Genomic DNA, 14,952 nt, shown 5'->3' with positions numbered 1-14,952 from the left:
TAGTTTTGAAGAGGCCATTAGAATGATAAACAAATCTGATTACCTTGAACATAATAACAAGCTAAGTGTTTAATATGTCCTATGAAGTCAAAATTGGGCACCATCATGTGGTGAAATTTGGAATTGCATCACATCCAATTTTGCCTGGGAACAAACAGATTACATAAATCTTAGTTTTGAATAAGCCACTCCTTCTCAAACAAGTAAACTCTGCCCATTTTGCGCAGTAGATGTTCTGTTAATATCTAGTATTTATACAAAGTCATAATTTAAATTGCTTTCAACCTTCATTCATCGGTTCAACCAACATTACTCGCTCTTATTACCAACTTGTATTGATTTAACTAAGCGTTTAATACTTCCTATCAGGTCTCAAATCGAGATTTGGCAAAATACAATTTCAGCAAATCCAATTTTGCCAGGGAACAAAAATAGATTAAATAAACTAAATAAGTCCTCTTCCCATTAAATAAATCAGAAAAGTCTGTCTTGTAACCAGTCCTCTTCAAACAAGTAAAGTCTGCCCATTTTGTGCCGTAGATTTTGTGTCTATGCCTAGTATTTAAACAAAATCATAATTTAAACGACTTCTTTCCTTCATTCACTTTGGAAATTTGGAATTGCAGCAAATCGAATTTTGGCAGGGAACAAAAATAGATCAATTAAACTAAATAAGTCTTCTTCCCATTAAATAAATTAAAAAAGTCTGTCTTGTAACCAGTCCTTTTCAAACAAGTAAAGTCTGCCCATTTTGTGCCGTCGATTTTGTGTTAATGCCTAGTATTTATACAAAATCATAATTTAAAGGACTTCATTCCTTCATTCACTTTGGAAATTTGGAATTGCAGCACATCAAATTTTGCCTGGGAAGAAAAGTAGATTAAATAAATTTAATAAGTCTTACTACTTCCCATTAAATAAATTAAATACGTCTTACTTGTTCCCACTCCTTTTCAAAACAGTAGTTTAAAACGAGGGCCCTTCACTCAATCTTTAACCTCAACCCCGCACGTTGTGTTGTATCTGTGAATGTTGGTTGTGGCCAAATGATAGTTTTCTTTCATTCGTTTAGGTTCCAAGAAAACTTGATGTAACTCTACTTTTAACTGCCGTTTCAGATAAGCGGGTATTACGTCGCAGTCAAATGCCGCGGATATGACGTAATTGCCCGAACCTCCGCCAAAATTCAAATCTGTTGGCGCGATGGCCGTGAGCCACTGAGCAGCGACGATTATCAACAGAAATATCTTTATTTTCTGCTTGCAACTGGACCGTCTAGAGCGTACACGGTAAGTAACACTCATTGTGTTTAAGGAGATTTACGTTTGTAATAGCAGAAGTGTAGCCGCGTTGCGTTGTACGTGTGAAAATTGGTCGAGGCGAAAAGTTAATGTTTAATTTCATTCCTTTAGGTTCCACGGTGTTTGTTGGCTGCAAGTTTTCCACTGCAAGAAGAGGCTCGTATCATTGACCAGGAGCGAGCTACAATGGTGAGTAGCCATAACATTTATGTTAAACACTTCCTATTTCATGTCTAACAGTACTTGATTTAACAAATAACCATAAATAAATACAGTGTGGGCACTGAAGTTAACATATGTGATTATACTGCCTAATCTGTCACGGAGTAGATTGTTGCAAAGTAATATAAGATCCAAAGTTGTAATTCAGAATAGTTTTCAAAAGAAGGCCATTAGAATTATATACAAGTCTGATTACCCTGAACAAGCTATTAATTAAATCACAAATTCTTCAATTCAAAGATTTGGTAGATTATCAGACAAATAATGTCTAACAGTAATTGATTTAACACATCACGATAAGTAGATTGAGTGTGGGCACTCTCAAGTTAACATATGTGATTATACTGCCTAATCTGTTACAGAGTATGTTGTTGCCAAGTAATGTAGAATAGATCCAAAGTAGTAATCCAGAATAGTTTTGAAGAGGCCATTAGAATGATAAACAAATCTGATTACCTTGAACATAATAACAAGCTAAGTGTTTAATATGTCCTATGAAGTCAAAATTGGGCACCATCATGTGGTGAAATTTGGAATTGCATCACATCCAATTTTGCCTGGGAACAAACAGATTACATAAATCTTAGTTTTGAATAAGCCACTCCTTCTCAAACAAGTAAACTCTGCCCATTTTGCGCAGTAGATGTTCTGTTAATATCTAGTATTTATACAAAGTCATAATTTAAATTGCTTTCAACCTTCATTCATCGGTTCAACCAACATTACTCGCTCTTATTACCAACTTGTATTGATTTAACTAAGCGTTTAATACTTCCTATCAGGTCTCAAATCGAGATTTGGCAAAATACAATTTCAGCAAATCCAATTTTGCCAGGGAACAAAAATAGATTAAATAAACTAAATAAGTCCTCTTCCCATTAAATAAATCAGAAAAGTCTGTCTTGTAACCAGTCCTCTTCAAACAAGTAAAGTCTGCCCATTTTGTGCCGTAGATTTTGTGTCTATGCCTAGTATTTAAACAAAATCATAATTTAAACGACTTCTTTCCTTCATTCACTTTGGAAATTTGGAATTGCAGCAAATCGAATTTTGGCAGGGAACAAAAATAGATCAATTAAACTAAATAAGTCTTCTTCCCATTAAATAAATTAAAAAAGTCTGTCTTGTAACCAGTCCTTTTCAAACAAGTAAAGTCTGCCCATTTTGTGCCGTCGATTTTGTGTTAATGCCTAGTATTTATACAAAATCATAATTTAAAGGACTTCATTCCTTCATTCACTTTGGAAATTTGGAATTGCAGCACATCAAATTTTGCCTGGGAAGAAAAGTAGATTAAATAAATTTAATAAGTCTTACTACTTCCCATTAAATAAATTAAATACGTCTTACTTGTTCCCACTCCTTTTCAAAACAGTAGTTTAAAACGAGGGCCCTTCACTCAATCTTTAACCCCAACCCCGCACGTTGTGTTGTATCTGTGAATGTTGGTTGTGGCCAAATGATAGTTTTCTTTCATTCGTTTAGGTTCCAAGAAAACTTGATGTAACTCTACTTTTAACTGCCGTTTCAGATAAGCGGGTATTACGTCGCAGTCATGTGCCGTGGATATGACGTAATTGCCCGAACCTCCGCCAAAATTCAAATCTGTTGGCGCGATGGCCGTGAGCCACTGAGCAGCGACGATTATCAACAGAAATATCTTTATTTTCTGCTTGCAACTGGACCGTCTAGAGCGTACACGGTAAGTAACACTCATTGTGTTTAAGGAGATTTACGTTTGTAATAGCAGAAGTGTAGCCGCGTTGCGTTGTACGTGTGAAAATTGGTCGAGGCGAAATGTTACTGTTTAATTTCATTCCTTTAGGTTCCACGGTGTTTGTTGGCTGCAAGTTTTCCACTGCAAGAAGAGGCTCGTATCATTGACCAGGAGCGAGCTACAATGGTGAGTAGCCATAACATTTATGTTAAACACTTCCTATTTCATGTCTAACAGTACTTGATTTAACAAATAACCATAAATAAATACAGTGTGGGCACTGAAGTTAACATATGTGATTATACTGCCTAATCTGTCACGGAGTAGATTGTTGCAAAGTAATATAAGATCCAAAGTTGTAATTCAGAATAGTTTTCAAAAGAAGGCCATTAGAATTATATACAAGTCTGATTACCCTTAACATAACAACAAGCTATTAATTAAATCACAAATTCTTCAATTCAAAGATTTGGTAGATTATCAGACAAATAATGTCTAACAGTAATTGATTTAACACATCACGATAAGTAGATTGAGTGTGGGCACTCTCAAGTTAACAGATATGATTATACTGCCTAATCTGTTACAGAGTATGTTGTTGCCAAGTAATGTAGAATAGATCCAAAGTAGTAATCCAGAATAGTTTTGAAGAGGCCATTAGAATAATAAACAAATCTGATTACCTTGAACATAATAACAAGCTAAGTGTTTAATATGTCCTATGAAGTCAAAATTGGGCACCATCATGTGGTGAAATTTGGAATTGCATCACATCCAATTTTGCCTGGGAACAAACAGATTAAATAAATCTTAGTTTTGAATAAGCCACTCCTTCTCAAACAAGTAAACTCTGCCCATTTCGCGCAGTAGATGTTCTGTTAATATCTAGTATTTATACAAAGTCATAATTTAAATTGCTTTCAACCTTCATTCATCGGTTCAACCAACATTACTCGCTCTTATTACCAACTTGTATTGATTTAACTAAGCGTTTAATACTTCCTATCAGGTCTCAAGGCAAGATTTGGCAAAATACAATTTCAGCAAATCCAATTTTGCCAGGGAACAAAAATAGATTAAATAAACTAAATAAGTCTTCTTCCCATTAAATAAATCAGAAAAGTCTGTCTTGTAACCAGTCCTCTTCAAACAAGTAAAGTCTGCCCATTTTGTGCCGTAGATTTTGTGTCTATGCCTAGTATTTAAACAAAATCATAATTTAAACGACTTCTTTCCTTCATTCACTTTGGAAATTTGGAATTGCAGCAAATCGAATTTTGCCAGGGAACAAAAATAGATCAATTAAACTAAATAAGTCTTCTTCCCATTAAATAAATTAAAAAAGTCTGTCTTGTAACCAGTCCTTTTCAAACAAGTAAAGTCTGCCCATTTTGTGCCGTCGATTTTGTGTTAATGCCTAGTATTTATACAAAATCATAATTTAAAGGACTTCATTCCTTCATTCACTTTGGAAATTTGGAATTGCAGCACATCAAATTTTGCCTGGGAAGAAAAGTAGATTAAATAAATTTAATAAGTCTTACTACTTCCCATTAAATAAATTAAATACGTCTTACTTGTTCCCACTCCTTTACAAAAAAGTTGTTTAAAACGAGGTCCCTTCACTCAACCTTTAACCCTATTTATTCACCTTCTAGGCTAAGTGTTAAAGGCTAAGTGTTAAAGGCTAAGTGTTAAAGGCTAAGTGTTAGAGGCTAAGTGCCAGAGGCTAGGCGCCAGAGGCGAGTTTTTGTGGGCTGAAGTTTTAGTGGGGTTAGTGTGAATACAATCCAAAAGAATACAACAGAATACAATACAATAGAATATAATACATAGATTAAATTCAATAGCTCTTACTACTTCCCATTAAATAAATTAAATACGTCTTACTTGTTCCCAATCCTTTTCAAAAAAGTAGTTTAAAACGAGGGCCCTTCACTCAACCTTTAACCTCAACCCCGCACGTCACATTGTGTTGTATCTGTGAATGTTGGTTGTGGCCAAATGATAGTTTTCTTTCATTCGTTTAGGTACCACGGTGTTTGTTGGCTATGTTTTCCACTGTCAGAAGGATGAAAATACAAAGTACAACGCTTGGACGTGGGCGAAGACGTCACCGGTGAGTCCTTCCTTCCTATTTATTTACCTTCTAGATGCTAGAGGCTAAGTGTTAGAGGCTAAGTGTTAGAGGCTAAGTGTTAAACACAATACGAACAACACAACGATACTGCACTGAACAACACGATACCGCACTGAGAAACACGATACCGCACTGAACAACACGATACCGCACTGAACAACACCATGCCGCACTGAACACCATGCCACACTGAACAACACCATCCCGCACTGAACAACACCATGCCGCACTAAACAACACCATGCCGCACTGAACAACACCATGCCTCACTGAACGACACCATGCCGCACTGAAAGACACCATGCCGCACTGAACGACACCATGCCGCACTGAAAGACACCATGCCGCACTGAACAACACCATCCTGCACTGAACAACACCATCCCGCACTGAACAACACCATGCCGCACTGAACAACATTATGCCGCACTGAACAACATTATGCCGCACTGAACATTATGCCGCACTGAACAACACCATGCCGCACTGAACAACACCATGCCGCACTGAACAACATTATGCCGCACTGAACAACACCATGCCGCACTGAACAACACCATGCCGCACTGAACAACACCATGCCGCACTGAACAACATTATGCCGCACTGAACAACACCATGCCGCACTGAACAACACCATCCTGCACTGAACAACACCATTCCGCATTGAACACCATGCCGCACTGAACAACACCATCCCGCACTGAACAACACCATCCCGCACTGAACAACACCATGCCGCACTGAACAACATTATGCCGCACTGAACAACATTATGCCGCACTGAACAACACCATGCCGCACTGAACAACACCATGCCGCACTGAACAACACCATGCCGCACTGAACAACATTATAACGCACTGAACAACACCATCCCGCACTGAACATCACCATGCCGCACTAAACAACATTATGCCGCACTGAACAACATTATGCCGAAATGAACAACACCATGCCGCACTGAACAACACCATGCCGCACTGAACAACACCATCCTGCACTGAACAACACCATCCCGCACTGAACAACACCATGCCGCACTGAACAACACCATGCCGCACTGAACAACACCATGCCGCACTGAACAACACCATGCCGCACTGAACAACATTATGCCGCACTGAACAACACCATGCCGCACTGAACAACACCATGCCGCACTGAACAACACCATGCCGCACTGAACAACATTATGCCGCACTGAACAACACCATGCCGCACTGAACAACACCATCCTGCACTGAACAACACCATTCCGCATTGAACACCATGCCGCACTGAACAACACCATCCCGCACTGAACAACACCATCCCGCACTGAACAACACCATGCCGCACTGAACAACATTATGCCGCACTGAACAACATTATGCCGCACTGAACAACACCATGCCGCACTGAACAACACCATGCCGCACTGAACAACACCATGCCGCAATGAACAACACCATCCCGCACTGAACAACATTATGCCGCACTGAACAACATTATGCCGCACTGAACAACATTATGCCGCACTGAACAACATTATGCCGAAATGAACAACACCATGCCGCACTGAACAACACCATGCCGCACTGAACAACACCATCCTGCACTGAACAACACCATCCCGCACTGAACAACACCATGCCGCACTGAACAACACCATGCCGCAATGAACAACACCATCCCGCACTGAACAACATTATGCCGCACTGAACAACATTATGCCGCACTGAACAACACCATGCCGCACTGAACAACACCATGCCGCACTGAACAACGCCATCCTGCACTGAACAACACCATCCCGCACTGAACAACACCATGCCGCACTGAACAACATTATGGCGCACTGAACATTATGCCGCACTGAACAACACCATGCCGCACTGAACAACACCATGCCGCACTGAACAACACCATGCCGCAATGAACAACACCATCCCGCACTGAACAACACCATGCCGCACTGAGCAACACCATGCCGCACTGAACAACACCATCCTGCACTGAACAACACCATGCCGCACTGAACAACACCATTCCGCACTGAACAACACCATGCCGCACTGAACAACATTACGCTGCACTGAACAACACCATGCCGCACTGAACAACACCATGCCGCACTGAACAACACCATGCCGCATTGAACAACACCATGCCGCATTGAACAACACCATGCCGCACTGAACAACACCATCCTGCACTGAACAACACCATGCCGCATTGAACAACACCATGCCGCACTGAACAACACCATCCTGCACTGAACAACACCATCCCGCACTGAACAACACCATCCCGCATTGAACAACACCATCCTGCACTGAACAACACCATGCCGCACTGAACAACACCATGCCGCACTGAACAACACCATTCCGCACTGAACAACACCATGCCGCACTGAACAACACCATCCTGCACTGAACAACACCATCCCGCACTGAACAACACCATGCCGCATTGAACAACACCATCCTGCACTGAACAACACCATCCTGCACTGAACAACACCATGCCGCACTGAACAACACCATGCCGCACTGAACAACACCATGCCGCACTGAACAACACCATGCCGCACTGAACAACATTATGCCGCACTGAACAACATTATGTCGCACTGAACAACACCATGCCGCACTGAACAACACCATGCCGCACTGAACAACATTATGCCGCACTGAAAAACACCATGCCGCACTGAACAACACCATCCCGCACTGAACAACACCATGCCGCATTGAACAACACCATGCCGCACTGAACAACACCATGCTGCACTGAACAACATTATGCTGCACTGAACAACACGATCCTGCATTGAACAACACCATGCCCCACTGAACAACACCATCCTGCACTGAACAACACCATCCTGCACTGAACAACACCACCCCGCACTGAACAACACGATCCCGCATTGAACACCATCCCGCACTGAACAACACCATCCTGCACTGAACAACACCATTCCGCATTGAACACCATGCCGCACTGAACAACACCATCCCGCACTGAACAACACCATCCCGCACTGAACAACACCATGCCGCACTGAACAACATTATGCCGCACTGAACAACATTATGCCGCACTGAACAACACCATGCCGCACTGAACAACACCATGCCGCACTGAACAACACCATGCCGCAATGAACAACACCATCCCGCACTGAACAACATTATGCCGCACTGAACAACATTATGCCGCACTGAACAACATTATGCCGCACTGAACAACATTATGCCGAAATGAACAACACCATGCCGCACTGAACAACACCATGCCGCACTGAACAACACCATCCTGCACTGAACAACACCATCCCGCACTGAACAACACCATGCCGCACTGAACAACACCATGCCGCAATGAACAACACCATCCCGCACTGAACAACATTATGCCGCACTGAACAACATTATGCCGCACTGAACAACACCATGCCGCACTGAACAACACCATGCCGCACTGAACAACGCCATCCTGCACTGAACAACACCATCCCGCACTGAACAACACCATGCCGCACTGAACAACATTATGGCGCACTGAACAACATTATGCCGCACTGAACAACACCATGCCGCACTGAACAACACCATGCCGCACTGAACAACACCATGCCGCAATGAACAACACCATCCCGCACTGAACAACACCATGCCGCACTGAGCAACACCATGCCGCACTGAACAACACCATCCTGCACTGAACAACACCATGCCGCACTGAACAACACCATTCCGCACTGAACAACACCATGCCGCACTGAACAACATTACGCTGCACTGAACAACACCATGCCGCACTGAACAACACCATGCCGCACTGAACAACACCATGCCGCATTGAACAACACCATGCCGCATTGAACAACACCATGCCGCACTGAACAACACCATCCTGCACTGAACAACACCATGCCGCATTGAACAACACCATGCCGCACTGAACAACACCATCCTGCACTGAACAACACCATCCCGCACTGAACAACACCATCCCGCATTGAACAACACCATCCTGCACTGAACAACACCATGCCGCACTGAACAACACCATGCCGCACTGAACAACACCATTCCGCACTGAACAACACCATGCCGCACTGAACAACACCATCCTGCACTGAACAACACCATCCCGCACTGAACAACACCATGCCGCATTGAACAACACCATCCTGCACTGAACAACACCATCCTGCACTGAACAACACCATGCCGCACTGAACAACACCATGCCGCACTGAACAACACCATGCCGCACTGAACAACACCATGCCGCACTGAACAACATTATGCCGCACTGAACAACATTATGTCGCACTGAACAACACCATGCCGCACTGAACAACACCATGCCGCACTGAACAACATTATGCCGCACTGAAAAACACCATGCCGCACTGAACAACACCATCCCGCACTGAACAACACCATGCCGCATTGAACAACACCATGCCGCACTGAACAACACCATGCTGCACTGAACAACATTATGCTGCACTGAACAACACGATCCTGCATTGAACAACACCATGCCCCACTGAACAACACCATCCTGCACTGAACAACACCATCCTGCACTGAACAACACCACCCCGCACTGAACAACACGATCCCGCATTGAACACCATCCCGCACTGAACAACACCATGCCGCACTGAACAACACCATTCCGCACTGAACAACACCATGCCGCACTGAACAACACCATGCCGCAATGAACAACACCATGCCGCACTGAACAACACCATGCCGCACTGAACAACATTATGCCGCACTGAACAACACCATGCCGCACTGAACAACACCATCCCGCACTGAACAACACCATGCCGCATTGAACAACACCATGCCGCACTGAACAACACCATCCTGCACTGAACAACACCATCCCGCACTAAACAACACCATGCCGCACTGAACAACATTATGGCGCACTGGACAACATTATGCCGCACTGAACAACACCATGCCGCACTGAACAACACCATGCCGCACTGAACAACACCATGCCGCACTGAACAACACCATGCCGCACTGAACAACATTATGCCGCACTGAACAACACCATGCCGCACTGAACAACACCATGCCGCACTGAACAACACGATCCCGCATTGAACAACACCATCCTGCACTGAACAACACCATGCCGCACTGAACAACACCATGCCGCACTGAACAACACCATTCCGCACTGAACAACACCATGCCGCACTGAACGACACCATCCTGCACTGAACGACACCATCCCGCACTGAACAACACCATGCCGCATTAAACAACACCATGCCGCACTGAACAACACCATCCTGCACTGAACAACACCATGCCGCACTGAACAACACCATGCCGCACTGAACAACACCATGCCGCACTGAACAACACCATGCCGCACTGAACAACATTATGCCGCACTAAACATTATGTCGCACTGAACAACACCATGCCGCACTGAACAACACCATGCTGCACTGAACAACATTATGCCGCACTGAACAACACGATCCCGCATTGAACAACACCATCCCGCAGTGAACAACACCATGCCGCATTGAACAACACCATGCCGCACTGAACAACACCATGCTGCACTGAACAACATTATGCTGCACTGAACAACACGATCCTGCATTGAACAACACCATGCCGCACTGAACAACACCATCCTGCACTGAACAACACCATGCCGCACTGAACAACACCATGCCGCACTGAACAACATTATGCCACACTGAAAAACACCATGCCGCACTGAACAACACCATCCCGCACTGAACAACACCATGCCGCATTTAACAACACCATGCCGCACTGAACAACACCATGCTGCACTGAACAACATTATGCTGCACTGAACAACACGATCCTGCATTGAACAACACCATGCCGCACTGAACAACACCATCCTGCACTGAACAACACCATCCTGCACTGAACAACACCACCCCGCACTGAACAACACGATCCCGCATTGAACAACACCATCCCGCACTGAACAACACCATGCCGCACTGAACAACACCATTCCGCACTGAACAACACCATGCCACACTGAACAACACCATGCCGCACTGAACAACACCATGCTGCACTGAACACCATGCCGCACTGAACAACATTATGCCGCACTGAACAACACCATGCCGCACTGAACAACACCATCCCGCACTGAACAACACCATGCCGCATTGAACAACACCATGCCGCACTGAACAACACCATCCTGCACTGAACAACACCATCCCGCACTAAACAACACCATGCCGCACTGAACAACATTATGGCGCACTGGACAACATTATGCCGCACTGAACAACACCATGCCGCACTGAACAACACCATGCCGCACTGAACAACACCATGCCGCACTGAACAACACCATGCCGCACTGAACAACATTATGCCGCACTGAACAACACCATGCCGCACTGAACAACACCATGCCGCACTGAACAACACGATCCCGCATTGAACAACACCATCCTGCACTGAACAACACCATGCCGCACTGAACAACACCATGCCGCACTGAACAACACCATTCCGCACTGAACAACACCATGCCGCACTGAACAACACCATCCTGCACTGAACAACACCATCCCGCACTGAACAACACCATGCCGCATTGAACAACACCATGCCGCACTGAACAACACCATCCTGCACTGAACAACACCATGCCGCACTGAACAACACCATGCCGCACTGAACAACACCATGCCGCACTGAACAACATTATGCCGCACTGAACAACATTATGCCGCACTAAACAACATTATGTCGCACTGAACAACACCATGCCGCACTGAACAACACCATGCTGCACTGAACAACATTATGCCGCACTGAACAACACGATCCCGCATTGAACAACACCATCCCGCAGTGAACAACACCATGCCGCATTGAACAACACCATGCCGCACTGAACAACACCATGCTGCACTGAACAACATTATGCTGCACTGAACAACACGATCCTGCATTGAACAACACCATGCCGCACTGAACAACACCATCCTGCACTGAACAACACCTTTCCACACTGAACAACACCATGCCGCACTGAACAACATTATGCCGCACTGAACAACACCATGCCGCACTGAACAACACCATGCCGCACTGAACAACACCATGCCGCACTGAACAACACCATGCCGCAATGAACAACACCATCCCGCACTGAACAACACCATGCCGCATTGAACAACACCATGCCGCACTGAACAACACCATCCCGCACTGAACAACACCACCCCGCACTGAACAACACGATCCCGCATTGAACAACACCATCCCGGACTGAACAACACCATGCCGCACTGAACAACACCATTCCGCACTGAACAACACCATGCCGCACTGAACAACACCATGCCGCACTGAACAACACCATGCCGCACTGAACAACATTATGCCGCACTGAACAACACCATGCCGCACTGAACAACACCATCCCGCACTGAACAACACCATGCCGCATTGAACAACACCATGCCGCACTGAACAACACCATCCTGCACTGAACAACACCATCCCGCACTGAACAACACCATGCCGCACTGAACAACATTATGGCGCACTGAACAACATTATGCCGCACTGAACAACACCATGCCGCACTGAACAACACCATGCCGCACTGAACAACACCATGCCGCACTGAACAACATTATGCCGCACTGAACAACATTATGCCGCACTGAACAACACCATGCCGCACTGAACAACACCATGCCGCACTGAACAACACCATGCCGCACTGAACAACACGACGTCGCACTGAACAACACGACGCCGCACAGAACAACACGACGCCGCACAGAATAACACAATACCGCACAGAACAACACAATACCGCACAAACAGTTTTAGATAATATTACGTCGCAGTCATGTGACGCGGACATGACGTCAATAGGCGGAACTCACGGCAAAATTATAATCCGTGGGCGTGGCTTGCAACAGGAAGTAGGAAAGCGGCAGTTCTGGCAAACAAGACACAGCTGTTAGTAACACGATGACTAACAAGGCAAATATTTTTGTTTTCAGCTTGCAACTTGACCGTCTAGAGCGTACAAGGTAATTACAACTGTTTTTTTTTAGCCCTGAAAAGCAAGGGAGTGTGGCGTTTGGGAGGAATGTCGAACTCGGCGTCTGCTTCCAGCCACAGACGCCAAATTTCGACGATTATTTCGACTGGTCAACGGTTGTAAATTATTGCGTTGACTAAAAACTTTATTTAACTCTACTCTTAACTTTGCCGTTTCAGATATGCGGGTATTACACCGCGGAAATGACGTCAATAGGCTGAACTCTCGCCAAAATTCAAATCTGTGGGCGCAATGGCCTTGAGCGAGACACCGGATACAAACACGACGATTATCAACAGAAATATCTTTATTTTCCGCTTGCAAGTGGACCGTCTAGAGCGTACACGGTAAGTACAACTCATTGTGTTTAAAAAGATTTACGTTTGTGTAGTTTGCGTTGCGTTGTATCTGTGAATGTTGGTTGAGGCTAAATGTTAATGTTTAATTTCATTCCTTTAGGTTCCACGGTGTTTGTTGGCTGTATGTTTTCCACTGCAAGAAGAGGCTCGTATCATTGACCAGCAGGAGCTACAATGGTGAGTACCCCTTTCGTCTTCCATTTATGTTAAACACTTCCTATTTCATGTCTAACAGTACTCGATTTAACAAATAACCATAAATAAATACAGTGTGGGCAGTCACGTTAACATATGTGATTATCCTGCCTAATATGTTTATCACAAATATGTCACTAATCACTAATATGTTTATTTGTTTATCACAACACCTTTGGACCTTCAGCAATCGATTATTTACCTTCATCTACATAGAGACAGAACGATGGTGTCTTAAACATCTCATTCATTTCACCAAATAACTTCACGCAGGTGGATAACGGCCGTCTCGGTCACGCTATGTTGCGTGATGCAGTTTTGAAGAACCAAATGCATTTATTCAATGAATAAGTCAAGCTAGTTCTATGTTTATGATGTTGTAAGTTACGGTACCGATTGAAGTTGAGTTCGAAGCCAGTGGAAAACAGCGCTGCGTTTGTGCTCTCCAGGTACAAATGTTGTGATCTCTGACTGACGACCGGGCGAGACTCGAGTAAGAGATGTCCAAACGAGCTCCGGCAGGGCGGGCCAAGGCGGAGCGAACGGACGCCCTTCAGGCCGCCAATGACGAGCTGAGAACCAAACTGATGGACGTCCAGTTAGAACTTCAGCAGGAGAAGAACAAGGTGAAAACCTCAACAGACAGACACTGCCTGCCTCCCTGCCTGCCTCCCTGCCTGCCTCCCTGCCTGCCTCCCTCCCTCCCAGTTTTCCCGATGTAGATTAGACATGCGTGTGCCATGACTGTGTCAGCCTACATCAACAAATGCACCGAGGACGTCAGCACCACTAAGAATATCATCACCCGGGGCAACCAACGACCCTGGATGACTGAGGAGGTACGTCAAACGCTACGAGCGCGGAACTCTGCCTTCAAGTCTGGCGACAAGGAGACACTGAGGACAG

General features: G+C 44.8%; 1 long non-coding RNA gene across 1 annotated transcript; it reads left to right on the top strand.

Annotated features, from left to right (window-relative positions):
* Positions 1-13,675: 13,675 nt before the first annotated feature.
* On the top strand, positions 13,676-14,952 carry LOC148378245 (uncharacterized). The gene is made up of 3 exons (XR_015856062.1): positions 13,676-13,839; positions 13,952-14,028; positions 14,496-14,952. It is a non-coding gene; the product is annotated as an uncharacterized LOC148378245 (long non-coding RNA).

The sequence above is a fragment of the Syngnathus floridae genome, unplaced genomic scaffold (assembly GCF_059516105.1).
Source record: "Syngnathus floridae isolate MCC-2025c unplaced genomic scaffold, RoL_Sflo_1.0 HiC_scaffold_56, whole genome shotgun sequence".
Lineage (NCBI taxonomy): Eukaryota > Metazoa > Chordata > Actinopteri > Syngnathiformes > Syngnathidae > Syngnathus > Syngnathus floridae.
This window is presented reverse-complemented; position numbering and strand designations above follow the sequence as displayed.